At 43.6% G+C, this 20,674-nt stretch overlaps 1 protein-coding gene across 29 annotated transcripts in view; it reads right to left on the minus strand.

The window, feature by feature from the left end:
• The window catches only part of ELMO1 (engulfment and cell motility 1), a 588,268-nt gene that overhangs the window by 311,410 nt on the left and 256,184 nt on the right, over nt 1-20,674 (minus strand). Inside the window, exon 1 of one of the 29 annotated variants that reach the window (XM_078342230.1) lies at nt 15,426-15,569. The exons of the other annotated variants lie outside the window; for them this stretch is intronic. The gene's annotated coding sequence lies outside the window, so the exon portion shown is untranslated. Of the gene's footprint in view, nt 1-15,425; nt 15,570-20,674 lie in introns of those variants that run through there. 29 annotated transcript variants of the gene reach the window in all.

A 20,674-nucleotide genomic window follows, 5' to 3' on the forward strand; every position in this document is an offset into this window, starting at 1 on the left:
TGGCCACGAGACAGTCTACCGAAAACAAGGGTCAACTTCTTGTTCTGAGAACCATCTCTGAACCTACTCCAAGTCTCTACCCATCCCTGATCCAGGCTACGTCCCTGAGAAGGAGGATGTCCACCTCGCCCCTGCGGGTGGGTGTTCACCACACCTGCCCTCCCTGTGAGCTACTCTTCACATTTTAATTAAATCATCTGGCATTAGCGGAGGCGGCTCTGTCTGGTGTTTTCTGATTGGATTGCCTTTGAGTCTCAATGTACGAGCCAGGACTTTTGACAAAAATGCAATCTTAGTTACAGAAACAAGGGGTCGATTCATATAAAATGTAACTAGAAGATATATATAAAGACCATTATACCCAGGACATATTACCACGTTCCACACATAAACTCTCAATAAATACTTGTCGAGAAAAGAAAGCAGGAATGTACTGCAACCCTCCATCACAGATGAGTATGTGAGGCTCAGAGAGGTTAAGTAATTCGCCCAAGGTCACACAGTGCCTAAATGGAGGTTTGATTGCAGGTCAGCTGACTCTAAAGTCAGTGCTTTGAACAGTGGCCTGGGAGGCCACGGTCAGCGCTACCCACAAACCATGGCCTCCGATTACTACCATCTTTCTTGAGAAAACATGGCTTAACCTACGGTCGAAACAGACATTGCTGAGCACTGCATCCCCAGCAAAGGAAACAGTTATTTTCTCAGTAGAGAAAAGAACACAAAATACATATAAAACATCTGCTTATAAAGTACCAAATATTTCAAATGTATATGCCAACATAGAAGATGTATTTCCTCACTCTGTCCCCCTCTCAAATAAGAAGAAAAGAAATTAAAAACACATTTGCATCCATTTGGCCCAAACTTGGATGATCAGGCTTGGAAGGTAAGAGGTGACCAGCTAAGGGATGGGGTTTGGTGGGAGCTTCCCGCAGCCGCGAGGCTCTTAAGTCCAAAGCCATGGGAAGGTGCTGCCCCCTGGTGACGACGTGAGGTAATCAGCTCAGCACAGTGAAGACTAGAGCTTCACACCCTCTCAGTTTGACACACTGGCAGGTACGGTAGGGCAGGTTCTAAGCAATCACGACAACAATCACAATCCCACCCCATTTGCTTGCACTTAAATGCGCTCTTGAGGCAGGGAGAGAAAATGGCAGCAGAACAGCTCTCAGCACATTTAAGGTGGGAAAAGGCTAAAAAGGACAACGCAGGAAGGAAAGAGACCATGAGTGCTCTTGTGCTTTCTCCCTCTTTCTCTCTCTCCCTCCCCCTCCTCTCTCTCTCCTTCTTTCTCCCTCCTCCTCCTCTGTTTCTCCCTCTTTCTCTCTCTTTCCCTCCCCCTCCTCTCTCTCCCCCTTTCTCTCTTTCTCCCTCCCCCTCCTCTCTCTTCCTCTTTCTCTCTCTCCCTCCCCCTTCTCTCTCCCTCTTTCTCTCTCCCTCCTCCTCCTCTCCCCCTTTCTCTCCCTCCCCTTCTCTCTCTCTCCCTCCCGCTCCTCTCTTCCTCTTTCTCTCTCTCCCTCCCCCTCCCCTCTCTGCCCCCCTTTCTCTCTCCTCCCCCTCCTCTCTCTTCCCCTTTCTCTCTTTCCCTCCCCCTCCTCTCTCCCCCTTTCTCTCTCTCTCCCTCCCCCTCCTCTCTCTCCCTCTTTCTTTCTCCCTCCCCTTCCTCTCTCTCCCTCTTTCTCTCTTTCTTTCTCCTTCTCTCTCCCTCCCCCTCCTCTCTCTCTCTCCCTCCCCCTCCTCTCTCTCTCTCTCTCTCTCTCTCTCTCTCTGCACTTTTTCATTTGCATTCCTGAGTTCTCTTAACCTTTTACTTAGCAGTATGGTTTAGAGTAAATAAATTTTAAAAGCCCAGAGGCTTAGGAATGAGAATAATTGCTGGATTTTGGTGTCCCTTCTTACCCTGTGTGAGACCCTGGGCAGGTTCCCTAACCTCTGTATATACGCTCATATTATAACAATAGCTTACATTTATAAAAGATCTATTACGTATGATTAGGTACAACTTCAGAAATTCTGTTTTGTTTCTAGAATTTCCATTTGGTTGCTACCTATGTTTCCATTTCTCTACTGAGACCTCTAATCTCTCTGCTAAGATTCTCACTGAAAACATAGTTTGTTTTTATCATTGGGGATAGTTATTACAGTCATTTTCAACCTTTTGTCTGTTAGTTTCAACATCTGGTTCATCTTGGAGCTGAAGCTGATTGCTTTTCTTTTATCCTCCCTCTACATGATCTGGGCATTTGGGATTCTTTTCCAGATATTATGGATGTTAGGGGGTGAAGATTCTGGATTCTGTTTTTTCTCCAATTAGTCTTGCTTCCTCTGTTTTACAGATAGTTTTTTCTTGTCTGTGCACAAACTCCAAACTGTTTCTGGGGCTACAACTCTGGTCTTAGTGGACAATTCTGTCCATAGCTAGGCTGCTTTGAGTAAGTCCCATGCATGTGTGGTTCAGAGTCAGAGACGTGGGGGGACACGGTTTAGGGGTGCCCTTTCTGGCTACCTTTGTGGTCTGGCTCCAGACACGAATGCAACAACTGCAGATAACCTAAAGAAATCAATGGGCATCCTGTGTTCGTGAGTTAGAAGCCTTTACATTGTTAAGATGGGATAGCAACACTCCCATCAATCAAATCAATTGATCTACAGATTCGATACAATCCCCATCAGTCATTCAGCTGACTGCTGTGTCAAAATTAACAATATGGGCTCTTACAAATTGCTCTACACGGTCAAGGCAAAAAAATTAATACATTGCCTGGAAAGCCGTACTTTCCAGAGGATAAAATTATTGCAAACCAAGGCTTAAAAGAAGCATCTAAATCAACCTGCTTTGGTGGAAACCTTTTAATATGTTTATGAAGTCCATCACAGTATGGTGGTTCCCACCTATATAATCCTAGCACTTCGGAAGGCTGAGGTGGGCTGATCACTTAACCCTGTGAGTTTGAGAGTAGCCTGGGTAACACAGCAAACCCCCATCTCAGGCCGGGCGCAGTGGCTCACACCTGTAATCCCAGCACTTTGGAGGCCAAGATGGGCAGATCACCTGAGGTCGGGAGTTCAAGACCAGCCTGAACAATATGGTGAAACCCTGTCTTTAAAAAAAAAAAAAAAAAACAAGGCCGGGTGCGGTGGCTCAAGCCTGTAATCCCAGCACTTTGGGAGGCCGAGGCGGGTGGATCACGAGGTCAAGAGATCGAGACCATCCTGGTCAACATGGTGAAACCCCGTCTCTACTAAAAATAGAAAAATTAGCTGGGCACGGTGGTGCGTGCCTGTAATCCCAGCTACTCAGGAGGCTGAGGCAGGAGAATTGCCTGAACCCAGGAGGCGGAGGTTTCGGTGAGCCGAGATCGCGCCATTGCACTCCAGCCTGGGTAACAAGAGCGAAACTCCGTCTCAAAACAAAACAAAAAAAAACCCATCTCTATTCCCCCAAAAAGACAAAGTTAGCCCAAGTGTGGTGGCATGCTGCTCAGGAGGCTGAGGTGGGAGGGTCACTTGAACCCAGGAGGGCAAGGCTACAGTGAGCCATAATTATGCCACTGCACACCAGTCTGGGCAAAAGAATGAGACCCTGTCTCAAAAGAAAGAATAAGTCCATCACAAATCACTTCATCCTTTTTTCTCTTGTTCTACATGTTCAACTCATCTTCATATCTATTAAGTTGGAAGTCACAATTTATAACCAGTCTCTCTATTATAACTAGACGAACAAATACAGTACAGGCCAACTCGAAGCATTCTGCATTGCCATTCCCACCAGGTCATTAAAAACTGTCTTAAACAGCAGAGTTATTTTGAATCAAATATGATAGCCTAAAGGCAAAGAATCTACAGATTATGTTGAATTTGTGGTCAATCTTTATTCGGAGCAGAGCGGCAGCTAGCTAGAGTTTTAAAATAGAAACCATTTCTATCCTTCTAAAAGATATTACAATAGAATTTGATACTGAGCCCAGAATACTTAATAGGGAGGTCTAAGTAGTATCATTTATGGAGACGAAAGCTTTAATATTACTCATTCTTCCCATCTACTACTTGTTAAAACAACACTGTACTTTAATTTTCATGACGTAAATGAACAATCCAGAGAAAATAATAAGTATGTGACATCTGAGTCCCAAGTACAGGTCCATTTTTTGGGCAGGGGGCTGCAGAGGGCATGCTAAAGGACCACATATCCTGGACATGCCTGATTGTGCCAAGGTGGTTACATGGCTGAAGCCAGACAAGATTTTCCATCCAGAAAATTTGAAGTACACTTCTTAGGGATCATTTCCATAGGTCTGTCTATAAAAGCACACAAAAGGATAAAATAGCACTTTGGGAGGCCGAGGTGGGTGGATAACAAGGTCAGCTGATTGAGACCAGCCTGACCCACGTGATGAAACCCCGTCTCTACTAAAATATAAAAAATTAGCCAGGCATTGTGGTGCACACCTGTAGTCCCAGCTACTAGGGACGCTGAGGCAGGGGAATTGCTTAAACCAAGAGGCGAATAGTGCAGCAGGCCGAGATTGTGCCACTGCACTTTAGTCTGGCGACGGAGGAAGACTCTGTCAAAAAAAAAAAAAGTAATAAATGTAAAAGATAAAGTATAAAATTTATACTCTGAAAACTGCTACACAACACTGTAGAAATAAATTAAAGATGACCTAAAGAAATCAATGGGCATCCCATGTTCGTGAATTAGAAGGCTTTACATTGTTAAGATGGGATGGTAATAATTCTCCCAAATTGATTTACAGATTGAATACAATCCCTATCAGTAACTCAGCTGACTTCTGTGTAGAAAATAACTAGAAGATCCTAAAATTCATGTGGAAATTCAAGAGACCTGCCATAGCCAAAATAAACTTGAAAAAGAACAAATTTGGAGAACACACACTTTCTGATTTCAAAACCTACTACAAAGTTTCCCTAATGAAGACAGTGTGGACTTGACATAAGAATAAACATATACCAATGGAATCCAGAAATAAGCTTTCACATTTATAGTCAATTGATTTTTGACAAGGCTGCCAAGGAAATTCAATGAAGAGAGGATAGTTTTCCGCAAATGATACTGGGAAAACTAGATATACACATGCAAAAATGAAGTTGGACCCATTCCTTATGCCATATACGGCGAACTCAAAATGCGTCAAAGAACTAAATGTAAGGGCAAAAATTATAAAACCACCAGAAAAGGCCAGGCACGGTGGCTCAAGCCTGTAATCCCAGCACTTTGGGAGGCCGAGACGGGTGGATCACGAGGTCAAGAGATCGAGACCATCCTGGTCAACATGGTGAAACCCCGTCTCTACTAAAGATACAAAAAATTAGCTGGGCACAGTGGCGCGTGCCTGTAATCCCAGCTACTGAGGAGGCTGAGGCAGGAGAATTGCCTGAACCCAGGAGGCGGAGGTTGCGGTGAGCTGAGATCGCGCCATTGCACTCCAGCCTGGGTAACAAGAGTGAAACTCCATCTCAAAAAATAAAAATAAAAATAAAAATAATAAATAAATAAAACCACCAGAAGAAACTGTAGCCACACATCTTTACGACCTTGAATTGAACAATGATTTCTTAGTTACGACACCAAAAGCACAAGCAATAAAATAAAAAATAAACTAGATATACATCAAAATAAAAATCATCAAAAAACTTTTATGCTTCGAAAGACACTCTCAAGAAGTAAGAAGAAAATCCGCAGAATGTGAGAAAGTTTTTGCAAGTCATATCTGATAAGGACTTGTATCTAGAACACACAGAACTACCACATCTCAGTGATTCACATCCCAGTTGACAAGCAAGCAAAGAATCTGAACAGACATTTCCTCAAAGAAGGTATCAAATGACCAAGGAGCACACGAAAAGATGCTCAAATGTTATTGGCCATCTGGTACATGTAAATCAAGCCACAATGAGATATCACTTTCTCCCCATCAGGATGGCTATCAGCAAAAGCCAGATAACAGCAAGTGTTGATGAGGACCTGAAAAAGTTTAAATCTTCATAAGCTGGTGAGCACTGGCACAAGCACTTTGGAAAAGTCTAGCATTTCCTCAAATGGTTAAGCATGGAGTCAGCAGATGATACAATCATTGTGCCTTTAGGTATAGAACCGAGAGAAATGCAAGCATACGCCCACACAAAAGCTTGCACACAAGTGTCCGAGAGAAATGCAAGCATACGCCCACACAAAAGCTTGCACACAAGTGTCCGAGAGAAATGCAAGCATACGCCCACACAAAAGCTTGCACACAAGTGTCCGAGAGAAATGCAAGCATACGCCCACACAAAAGCTTGCACACAAGTGTCCGAGAGAAATGCAAGCATACGCCCACACAAAAGCTTGCACACAAGTGTCCGAGAGAAATGCAAGCATACGCCCACACAAAAGCTTGCACACAAGTGTCCGAGAGAAATGCAAGCATACGCCCACACAAAAGCTTGCACACAAGTGTTCATAGCAGCTTTAGTCATAATAACTAAAACTAGAAACAACTCAAGTGCTCAACTCATAAACAAATAAAATGTGGGATGTGTGTGTGTAGGAGAGAATAAAATCAGACAATACAAAGAAACAAAGAACTAATGCATGATACAACATAGATGAACCTCAGAGACATCACGCTAAGTGAAAGAAGCCAGTAACAAAAGACTACCTATTGTATGATTTCATTTATATGAAACATCCAGAATAGACAAATCTATAGAGATAGCAAGACTAACGGTTGCCTGGAGCTGGAGAGAATGAGCAGATTGGGGTGACAGCTAAGGGGTCTTGCTAAAATTGACTTTGGCCATGCTGTACGACACTGTAAATACTCTAAAAGCACTGAACTGTACATTTTAAATGCGTAAATTATATGGTCTCTAAATGAAACATCAATAAAACTGTTAAAATATGAGTTGTGTTCTCAGTTTTACACATTTTGTAAAAGTGATTCAATAAAAGTTCCCAATTCAACCCCATTCCTCTAATAACATTTTATGCTTTTAGTGCACTGCATTTAATATCTTTGTTTACTATAGATACTACTACAGCTAGCTTTTTATTATCAGTCATCCACTCCAAATGAATTCTGATCGTTAAAAAAAATGACAGTGCAGGTAAACTCTATTACTGTAAATACAGGGCCGCAGGTGCACTGAAATGCAATGATCTGGCCATTTCAATGAAAGAATGCCTTAGCTAATTTTTGTGTAGACTAAAAACTGTTAGGCACTTGAATTCACAGTGATGAGACAGCACAGTTAAAAAAAAAATAATAACACAAGGTCAGTCATCAAGGGAACTCCCTGAATATTCATTGTCTAGAAATTTCTATCCTAGCCCAGGGGCATCTGAAGGACTCTGGCGAGTCAATGCCAGGAGTCTAATCTGTCTAATCATTTCTATCGCCTTGCGACAAAAATCTCCATTCACAGAGTTAAAAAAAAAAAAGCATCAAAATCTTGTCTTCAATGGCAATCAAAATCACTTTTACCAGGCTTTAGAAATTACAAACTTCATATACTATGTCTTCTTGATCTCTAATAAGTTTTTAAAGTGAGAGTGTTTAAAAGCATTATCACCACTTTGCAAATCAGTTAGCTGAGGTTCGAAAACTTTGATTTGAGCAAACGAATCAGGAAGAGCTGCAGAAGACAGAGCCCCAATCCTTAGGTTCCAAATGACACTCGCTGATGAGGTGTGCTTACAGAACTGGATTATCCCACTATCCTTTGTTAAATGAAGTTGTACCTTGCAGTCATTTATTCGAAGAGGGAAAGTCTTAACATACAGACTGTGGTTCTTGTTAAAACAAAACAAAAAAACATATTCACAGGCTACTGGAGGAAGATAAAAATAGCAATAATAAAAAATAATAACTAAGACCAAGAGAATATTGTAACAGGGAGAGAGGAAAGGTGGCCGTGGGGATTTAGAGAAAAGACATCTGAAGAGTTTTTTTTTTTAACTGTAAAATTAATAAAGAAAAAAAAATCTTTAGCGTTATTGAGGGTTCAGTCAAACAGCCACTTTCTAAGACTAATGGTAAGGGTTTAAATTGTCACCAGCTCTGGAAAATTTTACAATATGCATGAAAATCTTGAAAAACACAACCCAAGGACCACTAAATCTTGCTGGGGATTTTAGGGTATGAAATGCTTGGACGTGTCCCCCACAGTCAACGCCACGACTGAGCCTTCCACAAGAAGCTTCTATTGGTTAAAAATGTAGATGAAGACAGGTGTCATCATGGCTGCAGCTTAGCTCGTGTGTTTCCGAGATTGTCATTAACTGTCTGATAATAACTACTTGTTTCAATCCTTCTCCTGCTTAATTATATTTATGTTATAAAATATGCCCACCCCTTGACCAAGGAACTGCACTGACAGAGATTAAGCTGTATGTCGGTTTGCTGTGGCACTATATCTAATAATTTTTAAACTGGTAACAAAAGACACATTCAAAAATAAAAAATTGTTTAAAAGAATTTGGTAATTGCGTATGGAACACCATAGTTTTGTTTTGTGTTTTTTGTTTTTAGTTTTTATTTTTTTGAGACGGAGTTTCGCTCTTGTTGCCCAGGCTGGAGTGCAATGGCGCGATCTCAGCTCACCACAACCTCCGCCTCCTGGGTTCAGGCAATTCTCCTGCCTCAGCCTCCTGAGTAGCTGGCATTACAGGCACGCACCACCATGCCCAGCTAATTTTTTGTTATCTTTAGAAGCATCAGACGTCCGGCCTCCACCAACAGATGGAGATTCTAATATGAACATGAGCAGGGAAGAAAAGAATCCCATGGAGAAACAACAGTTTTCTGCAAGGCATTCCAAGGGAGATAAAAGTGACCTACGCAAAGGAGACACGTGCTTGAACTCTGAAGCTAACACAAAATGAGTGTATACAACATATGCATATACTCAAGAAAGACACAGGGGAGTTCACGGGGACCCACGCACAGACATAATGAACGCTGAGACCTCTGGGAAGGAGAGAAGGCTGCTCTCTTGGGGCTACATGGGTATGTAACTGTGATTATTCAGACATGAGCTCTCAACTCTCTCCGTGAAATCATATTGTTACCTAGCTCAAGCAATGAACTCCCAAAAGAATGAGAGACACAGTTCCAGGAAGGAATTCAGGGAATCTTATGTAATAAATTATTGCTAAAACCTGAAAAACAAAAAAAATAAAATAAATGGCAGCAGATTTTTGTGGAACAAATCAAGCACATATCAAGCCTATCATGCAATAATTTACAACGCCTATGTCAGTCCCAAGTTACAATGCTGAATAAAATATTATCGTCCTACATTTTTATCTAAAAACTGACATGATCAGTTTGGTTTTTATGGGTGCACCAGAATGTAAACCTCTAGAAAATCCTGAAGAATCTGCGTGGTTAAGCAATCCTGGACTACAAATCTCTCTACAGACTATGTGAAATCATCAGATTTCTGAAGACACTTTATTGTTTTGTCCCTATCAAAAAAAAAACAAAAACAAAGAAAAGAAATGATACTTAGCAGAAATTCTATACTGAGTGAAAGAGCAGCAGCAAAGGCTCTTTATCAATAGGTCAATGTTTACAAATCACAATGCAAGTGATCAAAATTTTACGAAGACATAAAATGAATGTTACACTAATGAGAGGCTACTGGTCATTTAAAAATTACTTTGCTTCAGGGCCACATATTTCATTTGTTTGCAGGTTGCATGTGTGTTCATCTCCATGGATATTTGTAATAATCATCATCATTTAATAATCTTAAACTAGTGTGAAGAGAAGTCTCAACATGCTTTCTACAGGGACATGTTTTTTAATCAAAGTTTTATACCTAAAACATAAAAAAAGAAAATCCTTCATTACGGTCCATCAGATGAAGCCAAGCATATAAGACGGTATTATAAACTATCCTATTCTAGGTTTTCACAGAGAAATTTTATTATTTATTTATTTGGAGACTGAGTCTCACTCTGTCACCCAGGCTGGAGTGCAGTGGCATAATCTCGACTCACTGTAACCTCCGCCTCCAGGGTTCAAGTAATTCTCTTGCCTCAGCCTCTGGAGTAGCTGGGATTACAAGTGCCTGCCAATCACACCCGGCTAATTTTTGTATTTTTAGTAAAGACAGGGTGTCACCATGTTGGCCAGGCTGGTCTCGAACTCCTGACATCAGGTGATCCACCCACCTTGGCCTCCCAAAGTGCTGGGATTACAGGTGTGAGCCACTGAGCCTGGTCCAAAATTTTATTTAAAAAATTCATTTTGAGAAAAATTTCAAAAAGCTGTATGATAGTATTTTCATGAAAGCATACTTTCTTATACAAGCATAGAAAATATCTGGAAAGATATATATTGAACTGTAACAATGTTTTATTTACCTATGTAGAAATATGGCTGAATTTTATCTAAATGATTTTGGTTACCTACATTTCTGAATTCTCTGTGGTAAGCCCATTCTGTTTCAGAATTAGAACAGTTAGGGTTTTTTTTTTTTTAATTTTTTTAGTTTTTAAAAAACTAAATCAAAGAAGTTAGAAAAACATGAACAAAAATCTATCTTGTGAAAAGAAGGAAGAAGTATTTAAGAATAGAAGGCACAAATAAATATAAAAAAGAATTGTTTCAAAAATGTTCTTACATTTTGACCCAAGGGTCTAACAATCTAAGGAAATAATCCTCAATGTGGACAAACAGTTATTCACATATGTTCATGGAACCCCTTCTTGTAACATTAAAAACAAACTAAATATATAGGAGAATGTTTAGATAAATTTTGGTTCAACCACTTACATGTTTATCAAGGTGTACTGAGAACATATGGAAATGCTGGGAAATCAAACACAGAGGTCAGTCTCTAGTGTGTAAAGGGCAGGGTTCACAGGAGAAGGAAAGGTGCTAACAGTGGCAGTGTTTGCCTGTGGAAGGGGGACTAGGAGTGTTTTCCTGTGTGTGTGTTTTTCACAATTTCCTCTCCCAAGTTTTCACCATAGGGATATGTCACATTGATTAGCAGAAAGAAATACCAGTTAAAAAGTGGGCCAGGTGCAGTGATTCATGCATATAATCCAGCACTTTAGGAGGCCAAGGTGGGCAACTCACTTAAGGTCAGGAGTTCAAGACCAGCCTGGGCAATATGGCAAAGCCCCGTCTCTAGAAAAACTACAGAATTTCGCCCAGCATGGTGGTGCATTCTTGTAATCCCAGCTACTCGGGAGGCTAAGGTGGGAGGATCACTTGAGCCTGGGCGGCAGAGGTTGCAGTGAGCTGAGATTGCACTGCTGGACTCCAGCCTGGGCGACAGAATGAGACTCTGTCTCAAAAAATACATACACATATACAGGCACATACACACACACATACACATACACATACACATACACATACACATACACATACACATACACATACACACACATATACACATACACATACACATACACACATATACACATACACACACATATACATGTATACGTATTTTTTAACGAGTGGAAAGAAGAAGGTCATGAAATCAAAATACAAAACATTGCAGATGTGTGCTCGGACATAAAAATGGAATTTCTGTGAGAGATTTGAAGAATTCAGCCTGAAAATTACCCCTTTGCTGGGTTTGTATTGTCTTGTAAAAAGTGCTGAGGACATTGTGAGTGCTCTGACCACTTCCCACCCCCTGCCCCAGGATTCCTGGTGAGAGAGGAGGCTCAGGGAGACCAAGCAGACTCAAAACCCCTGTACTGGGTGGGACTACATGGCCCAACCGGCACAGCGATCGTATGCAACCAAGACCCCTGGCCCTCTATGGTCTGCCTGATGTTTTCACAGAAATCTCCTTTAAGATGGAGGCAATTTTTTCAAACATGTAAACTGAATAAGAATATAAGCCGTGATGGAGGGCAGGCAGCACAGAGCAGTCACCCCTCAGGCTAACGATGTGCCCTGCCCGGGGTTATCAGAGAGCGACCTGGAGACTCATACTCAGCACTAAAAATAAGGCAGCACTATCCATACAGTGTGAGTCACTAAGAAACGGTGAACATAGGACTGCACCAATGGCCTGCTACGGGAAGAGCATCACTTGTGTTCCCAGCCCCTACAAACAAATCAGAGCCCCTGCGTGATGGGCCATCCTCTTTCCAGCTTTCTCTATCACCGTTTTCTCTTCTGCTGGCAGATGAGCACACACATGCACACACACTTGTGCACACACACATACATACATGTACGTACATGCCAACATGAGACTCTAGTACATGCTTAGAAGAAGCCACTCTAGGCTTCGCCAAATGATCTCACCTGCTACTGCCTCAGCAACTTGCCCCTCTAAACACATCTCGTCGGCACTTCTCATCCAGAACGCGCCGGAAAGCCCTGACTCTCGTGGGGAAATTCTCCAGAACAAGCACGGAACTAGACGCGTGAAGACAGGAGTCCTTGGCGTCACGTACTGGATGTATGTCCTGGCCAGTTTATTCTCTGTTCTATAGTTTCCCAGCTCCCCTTTCATTAAAATAGGCTAACGAAACACTTGCCAGGTTACTGCAAGTGCCAAGCAAATGTTAACTTGTGCTCGGTATTTTTATTTCCAATGGTTTTCTGGCTATCTCCAACTGAAGTCCGGACAGTAATTCAAATATCCGTTATCCTATGTGGAACAAGCCAGCCCTTCCGAAAGCTGTGTCTCCTACCTGCAGAAACAGCAACCCAGCTTCCTGGCCACACACACTGTGCAACACTCCTCATATCCAACCTGGCGCCAAGCCCTGTGCTCCACACCTTTTCTTTCACATTTGTTTTTTCCCTTTCTATTCCCCTGCCATTTCTGGTTTCGGCCAATATCACCTCCAGCCTCTTCCAACTTTATGCCGTCTTTTTACTACCACCAAAGTGAAATTATCAGCTTTAACTGTATTATTTCCTAATTTACAAATTATCAAATATCATCCAAACACCACAGCACATAATCTTTTATGGCCCGGCCTCAAAGGAGCAGAAATTAAAGGAAACTAGATGTTCTTCCACTTCCACACCTTGGTCACCCACGCTCCTCCTCCTCCACAGCCCATTCATGTCCGAACGCTACCTATACTTGAAGGTTCATCTCCAGTGTCTTCTCCACTGCAAAATCTCGGCGAGCCTTCAAACAATTCTCCTTATCCCTGTTTGGAATTTCAGAAGGACTTCAGTCTATTTGTATGTTTCTCATAGTACATACCAACTTCGACCTATAAGTACACAAGTCCCTCTTCCTGACTGGTAGAATCCTTAATCGATCTACTCGTTCATTCAGCACATACTTACCATATGCTATCCAGTGGCAGGAACTGTGCTGTGTGCAAGGGATGCAAAGGTGTGCTCAGTAGACAAGGTCTTATCCCTCAGGGCGGGGACATGAGGTTTGTGAGCAAGTACAAACTACGTGCTGAAACAGGGGTAAGACCTGGACTGGGAGAGCTCCCAGCAGACTCCCCATATCCAGTCTAAGAACGCAATACTCTCAGTTCTGAACTGAGAATTGTAGAGGAGAGGGCGTGAGAGCGCAGGAGAGAGAACAGCACAGCTGAGGTCCAGGGCAACAGGGAGTTCACTCGACAGTAAATTCCGTGAAGGCCTTAGCTTCTCCCTGATTCATCTCTGTGACTAAAGGCCTGTCCAGACATTGCCTTAAATATCATAAATGCTCCTAAATGTTGGTTGCATGAAGAAATGAATATATTACTCTCTTATTTTTAGTCTAGATTAAACTCCAACAGGACCCTGTTTCATGGCATGATCCATTATTACTAAGGTGCTCTACAGATGGGAGGCCATCTTTCAGTGAGCCACTCAGATCAGACGGAGGAAATTCACAGGCACCCATCCCACACCTTGGATGCCTGTTTGGATGCCGAGCCGGCTGGAGGTGGGGCTCCCTGCAATGAGCAGCAGGTGCAGGAATCTGCGATGCTTCCTCAAGTGAGGAAGAAATGTGCCTCCTCCCACAGCTTTCCTCTCTGCAAAAGCTGGCACGGCTCTTCTCCTAACAGACCTGGTCCCAGACGTACATACCATCTCTGGTAGATGCCCCTGAACTTTAAAAGCCATAGTGCAGGGGCCTCCCTCTTCTTGGTCCCCATTTTCCTGTCCTTTCCTTTTGCCCTAATGCTCATAAGTGACAAGGAACGGCTGCAGTGGGAATGTGGGAGAAACCTTCGAGAAACCTAACAAGGAAAGCTTTAGTATATGACATCATAGATAAATATTAAAAAGGGCTGGGGGGATTGAGAGAACCAAATTCAAAACTGCTAACTTCAGGTTCCATCCATCCACAATAGGAGGCAAAAAATGAAGGCTGATTTCTGGATTATCATGAAGCAGGAGGACGAGGATTCAGGACCTCAGTCAGGATAACAATTCCTTACTGCTCTGCTCTAGCTATGCAGCAAGGTCATCAATGAATGAACAGCACTGAGAAAGCAGGCAGAGGCTCCATAAGCAGAGAGTGGAGACAAGGTCTCCTGGATTTACCTGAATTGAATGTGAAGAGAGACAGACCTTTCAGCCAGCACGTTTCCTTTTCCTTAAATAGCAAGACAACACAGCCTCGAGGCTGAGGTTGGGGAGGACTGGCATCAGGGTGAATGGGGCCAAACGCTGGCCCTGCCACTTGCTTGCTGTGAGCATTAGGGAAGGATTTGCAGCACCTCGGGAAAACCAGAAGCAACAGGCAAGCACAATTTTGCTTTCTACCCCCAGATAGAAACGTGGCCTTGCTCCTGCTGGGTTTAGCTTGAGATCCAGGAAGGACAATATCATGTGCATGTTTCTTTAAGAAAAAATAAGTAGGTGGTTGGTATATGGTCTTCAGTAATGGGAATTCCATCCTGAGTCTGGAAAGGCCACAGTGAGACAAGCATTTGGTGGCTTTCCCGAAGACTCCAAGGGAGTGGAGGGTGTCCTTGGTGTGGGAGGCTAGAAATAAAGCTTCACTGAGATCTGCTACTTTCATCTATTCCACTGCCTTGCTCCCATGAGTGTCTGCACCTGAGACTAAAGAACTTGAGAACAAAAATTAAGTCTGCATATGTCTTCCCGTCCTGCCAAAACACTACAGGCTTTATAGGCAGGTTTCAAATCTTCAGAAGCCATAAGCCTCCTTTTCTTCATCTCTAAAATAGGCATAATAGTCCTTGTGTCTTGTGTCTTGTGGAGACAGAATGAGATCCTGCATATGGGAACTTGCTGGCCCAGGTCCCAAAAAGTCCCCTGGATGCTACTGCTGCGGGGGGTGGCCGCTGCAGCTATTTTCTTGCTGGGATAAGACCAATGAAAACCCTAGCGGGACACCTAAAAAGGACAGATACTCAGCCGCCTAGCAAGTTTGGTAAGGTACACATTTGAAGAGGAGGGACAGGAATAGCAAGAAAGCAAAGGGTTAATAAATCCCCTTACCCTTTTAACTGTGTCGTCCCGAGCACCATCTCGGGAGTGTGTGCCACTTCTCACTGGAACGTCTGCAGGTTTGCAGAGTTCATGGAAGATCCTTCCTGCTCCTCTTTCTCTCGTCTTCAAAACGAACAAGTACAGGGAGTGTGCAGAGATGCCCGCACAGGGCCGGTTCTTATGCAACCATGTGATTCTCAACTTGGTGCTTGTCCCTTCCCATTGGAAAGGTTCTGACAGTCCTCCTACACATACAAAATGCCATCCCCAGAATTAGAATCCCACGCCATGAAGCCGGCTCCCGGCATAAAAATTACTTCCTGGCAGACGTGAAACAGACACGTCCGAGTGTGGTCGTCGTGCTCACGCCTCCTCTCCCGAGGTCACATCACACTGAATCCAGAGGTAGGAAGGGCACTGTGACACATGGTCACCACTTGGAAAGATGGAAAACAAAATGGAAGGTGGTGTAACAGCACACTGTCTTGGGGGAAAGGGTAAAGACAGAAGGCGTGCTAGCTTCGCGTGGAGCTGTTTGATGGCCGTGAAAAGCAGGGTCAGGGCCGGGCGCGGTGGCACACGCCTGTAATCCCAGCACTGTGGGAGGCCGAGGCGGGTGGATCACGAGGTCAACAGATCGAGACCATCCTGGTCAACATGGTGAAACCCCGTCTCTACTAAAAATTTCAAAAAATTAGCCGGGCATGGTGGCACGTGCCTATAGTCCCAGCTACTCAGGAGGCTGAGGCAGGAGAATTGCCTGAACCCAGGGGGCGGAGGTTGCGGTGAGCCGAGATCACGCCATTGCAATCCAGCCTGGATAACAAGAGCGAAACTCCATCTCAAAAAAAAAAAAAAAGAAAAGAAAAGAAAAAGAAAAGCAGGGTCAATGGGATGCAGGTAGCTGGATCACTGGACTCTTAACTGGTCATTCCTTCCCTCTCTTGCCTGCAACCCAGAAAAGCCAGCGCTGTTCTCGGGGTACTTCGATATGATCCTACTAGAGGCAAAATCAAGAGTCCAGGCACTTACAGAAAATCATCAGAGGAAGAGGCGCCGGATGCCTGTAACGACCCGTCCCAGGTACCAGGACCTCAGCACCACTCAGCCCTGCCAGACTCTGGTGGTCCTCTGTCCTCACACTGCCCAGCCTAGGTCCAAGGCACTCTCCAAAAGGTACTGTCATCCAATTGAAAAGTGCTACCTGCTGTGGACAGCAACAGCAATTTCATATACATTGTGATTTTAAGCCGTACCTGCTTTTGAAAATCCACAGAGGAGCAGGCACCAACAGGACGTCCTCAGCCATGTGCCTACCTGCTAATTCCAGAGTAGCAATAATACGGAGCAAAAAATCCACCTCTTCCTTCACTAAAGAGGCTCTTGGGGGGGGTCCAAAAGTCCTGCACTGCTAAGCACTCTCAGGAAAATTCTCTAGAATTCAAGGACTTTGGGATATGTCACTCCTCAGGATTAGCTGTTTCTGAAGCCACCTATTTCTACTCTCAGACCCGGCTGGTTACAGCCTGGATGACTGTAAATGCATTCTGCAGACTCATTTCGACCATCAGATCCAAATGACAATCATCAATTGTAAAAACTTACTAAAACTGGTTCCATGCCAAGGTTTCTCAGAACGTAACATTGATTAACTCATTCATGTCCATAACAAGCCTGAGTGGAAGATACTACTATGTCCAAGTTACTAAGGAGACAAGGAAAGGTTAGGCAAACTGTCCAAGGTCACGCAGCTAATGAGCAAGGAAGCTGGGATGCAAAACCAGGCAGTCTGGCACCAAAGGCTGCACTCATTAAAGCTACGCTATAGGCCGAACACAGGGGCTCAAGCCTGTAATCCCAGGACTTTGGGAGGCCGAGGCGGGTGGATCACGAGGTCAACAGATCGAGACCATCCTGGTCAACATGGTGAAACCCCGTCTCTACTAAAAATACAAAAAATTAGCTGGGCATCGTGGCGCGTGCCCGTAATCCCAGCTACTCAGGAGGCTGAGGCAGGAGAATTGCCTGAACCCAGGAGGCGGAGGCTGCGGTGAGCCGAGATCGCGCCATTGCACTCCAGCCTGGGTAACAGGAGCAAGACTCCGTCTAAAAAAATTAAAAAAAAAAAAAAAAAAAAGCTATATTAGCCTCAAACAGAATTGACTTGCTTATACAACACAAGACCCTGACGTTTCCTTGCCCTTGGTTCCCTGTGCGTCACCCTTGCACCTGCTGGATGGTGCCCTTTTGCTCCAAAGCCCCACGTGCAAAAAAGGGACGCCAAGGAAGTTTGCATGATACACTCAGAGATGAAGGACTGACACCATTTAAGACGCTGCCTCTCCTGCCACAGCCAGGGGACAGTTATTGGAGATTTTTGAGCTAAAAGGGGGAAGGAAGAAGATGCTGGCTGTAAAAGCATTCTTCTGAAGCTTCCAAAGTTACCCCACTTAGAAGAGTCCCCACTAAGTCCTCACCTCCTGAACACCTCACAGTTGCTCTTGATGGAAGCGCCATCAGCCTGCGGCGTTTCTCACGCACATGCCTTTGACAGGCGCGCCCCCTAGTGACCAGAGAACAGATTCAACCCTAACAGCCCACAAACGTCCCTCCGAAGGCACAGAAACGCGTGGCAAATAGGAAAGACAGAAGTGGAAGAAACCCGTGTCTTCGCCTGCTGTTCAATAACCATCCTGAGAAACTGTGTCTGGAGCTAAAGTTAATTACAGCAAAACGCAAGAGAGAAGAACGAAGGTCAAGTTTATTATGGCCATGAATCATAGGTCATTTGTTTTTGAAAGTTTTCCCTTAAAGTAGTTGCTTTAAAAATATGAAAATGGGCTGAACATGGTGTCTCACATGTGTAATTCTAGCATTTTGAGAGAATGAGGCGGGAGGATCACTTGTGGGAGACAGAACAAGACCTTGTCTCAAAAAAAAAAAAAAAAAAACCAAAGTTTTGAAAGTACAATTATTCATGCATCCCCTTTTCAGATGGAGTCCACAGGTCATGGGTGCTTCTGAAATGAGATTATTTGCAGCAATCCCTACTTCTCCCTGCTCCCTCCCATGCCAGGGTAGGAAGAAGGGGGTAACATATCACATATAAAAGTTATCAAACAGATGGAAATGGTGGCAACAGCACACACCCTGCAGCAAGTGCAAAACGTGCACTGGCTCTTCAGCTGTGACAGTGACAGAGAGCTTGTGTTAGCACTGCCCCAGGGGCCCCACTGCACCAGTTTCGGATGTCCTTTGTCGATACAGGTGACAGCAAAGGTGGGTCACAGAAGAAAGATCTGCAAGTATTCTAAGCAGACCTTTCAATCTCCCTGCACCCTAGGAGGTATGATGACGCTACACTGAAGTGGACATGGCCCCACGGGGCCTCGAGTCATCTGCGAGGAGCCCAGTGTGCAGAAGCCCTGCCCCGTGACTCAATGTGCTTGTTTCACTTGCTTCAATGACAGGAAATAAAACTGAATTCTTGGCTTTTTCAAGAGGGCTTTCCAAGTCTTTTTCTTTTCTACATATATAACTACGACTTTTCCTTTTTCCAAAGAGAAACAGGGTCTCACTTTATTGCCTAGGCTGGAATTCAGGGATGCAAACGTAACTTGGGGCAGCCTTGACCTTCTGGGTTCAAGGGGTCCTCTCACCTCAGCCTCCCAAACAGCTGGGGCTACAGTGGTGTGTTATATACAGTGGTGTGTTATATATATTAAATATATGTTTTTTAATTAGCTGAGCATGGTGGCACACCACTGCAGTGTATATGTGTGTGTATATATGTTTTTTAATTAGCTGAGCATGGTGGCACACCACTGTAGTGTATATGTGTATGTATATATATATATATATATGTTTTTTAATTAGCTGAGCATGGTGGCACACCACTGTAGTGTATATGTGTATGTATATATATATATATATATATATATATATATATGTTTTTTAATTAGCTGAGCATGGTGGCACACCACTGCAGTGTATATGTGTATATATATATATATATATATATATATATGTTTTTTAATTAGCTGAGCATGGTGGCACACCACTGTAGTGTATATGTGTATGTATATATATATATATATATATGTTTTTTAATTAGCTGAGCATGGTGGTACACCACTGTAGTGTATATGTGTATGTATATATATGTGTGTGTGTGTGTTTTAATTAGCTGAGCATGGTGGCACACCACTGTAGTGTATATGTGTATGTGTATGTGTGTGTATATATATAAATATATATATATGTGTGTGGGTGGGTGTGTTTTAATTAACTGAGCATGATGGCACACCACTGTCCCAGTGTGTGTGCCACCATATATTTATTTATTTATTTTGCTAGAGACAGAGTTTCACTTTGTTGCCCAGGCTGGTCTTGAACTCCTGGCCTCAAGTGATCCTCCCTCCTCTACTTCCCAATCTGTCACTGCGCCCAACTAGCAGCTACAACTTTAAGACAACTATGGTCTCTAAAATTAAACATGAAGACAGTGCATGCCATGCTCTGTGTCATTTCACCAAAAGCATCCAAGAAAGACAGCACGAAAGCAACACTGAACATGTACAGGCAGGGCACCGGCAGTCTTCTCTTCACCTGTGATGAGTGAGCCACCTGAAAAGGACGCCCAGCTGCCAATCAATGAAGTGTGCAACGATACTCCCGGATAGCTTTTGCTTGACCCATCAGCAGCCTCGTGGGCCGCCCTGTTTTGACTTCTCTTCCTTTTTAAAATTCCCCTCGATAGCCAGGCATCGTGGCTTACACCTGTAATCCCAGCACATTGGGAAGCCAAGGCGGGTGGGTCGCTTGAGCTCAAGGGTTTGAGACCAGACTGGGCGACATGGTGACATACTGTCTCTACTAAAAGTACGAAAAAATAGCCGGGCGTGGTGGTGCGTGCCTGTGGTCCCAGCTACTCAGGTGCGAGGATAGAGGGAGCCTTGGAGGCGGAGGTTGCAGTGAGCCGAGATTGCCCCACTTTAGTCCAGCCTGTCTCAATTAAAAAAAGAACAAAACACAAAATTCCCCTTAATATTTGTAGGCTTGAAGAAGCAGAAGTTAGAGATGAAATAATGTTCAAGAGGCTTGAATCCTCCCTACCATTAAAACAGAACTCCCAGCAGCACTTCTGAACATACAGCTCCAGAGGGGGCTACTTTTTTAAAAAAGCTGAAAAATGATTCTAAAAGATTTTACTTACCTGAGAACCACAGGTCGAGAGTCAGATCAAACTTCCCCAAACA

Source organism: Callithrix jacchus, chromosome 11 (genome assembly GCF_049354715.1).
Source record: "Callithrix jacchus isolate 240 chromosome 11, calJac240_pri, whole genome shotgun sequence".
Classification (NCBI taxonomy): Eukaryota; Metazoa; Chordata; class Mammalia; order Primates; family Cebidae; genus Callithrix; species Callithrix jacchus.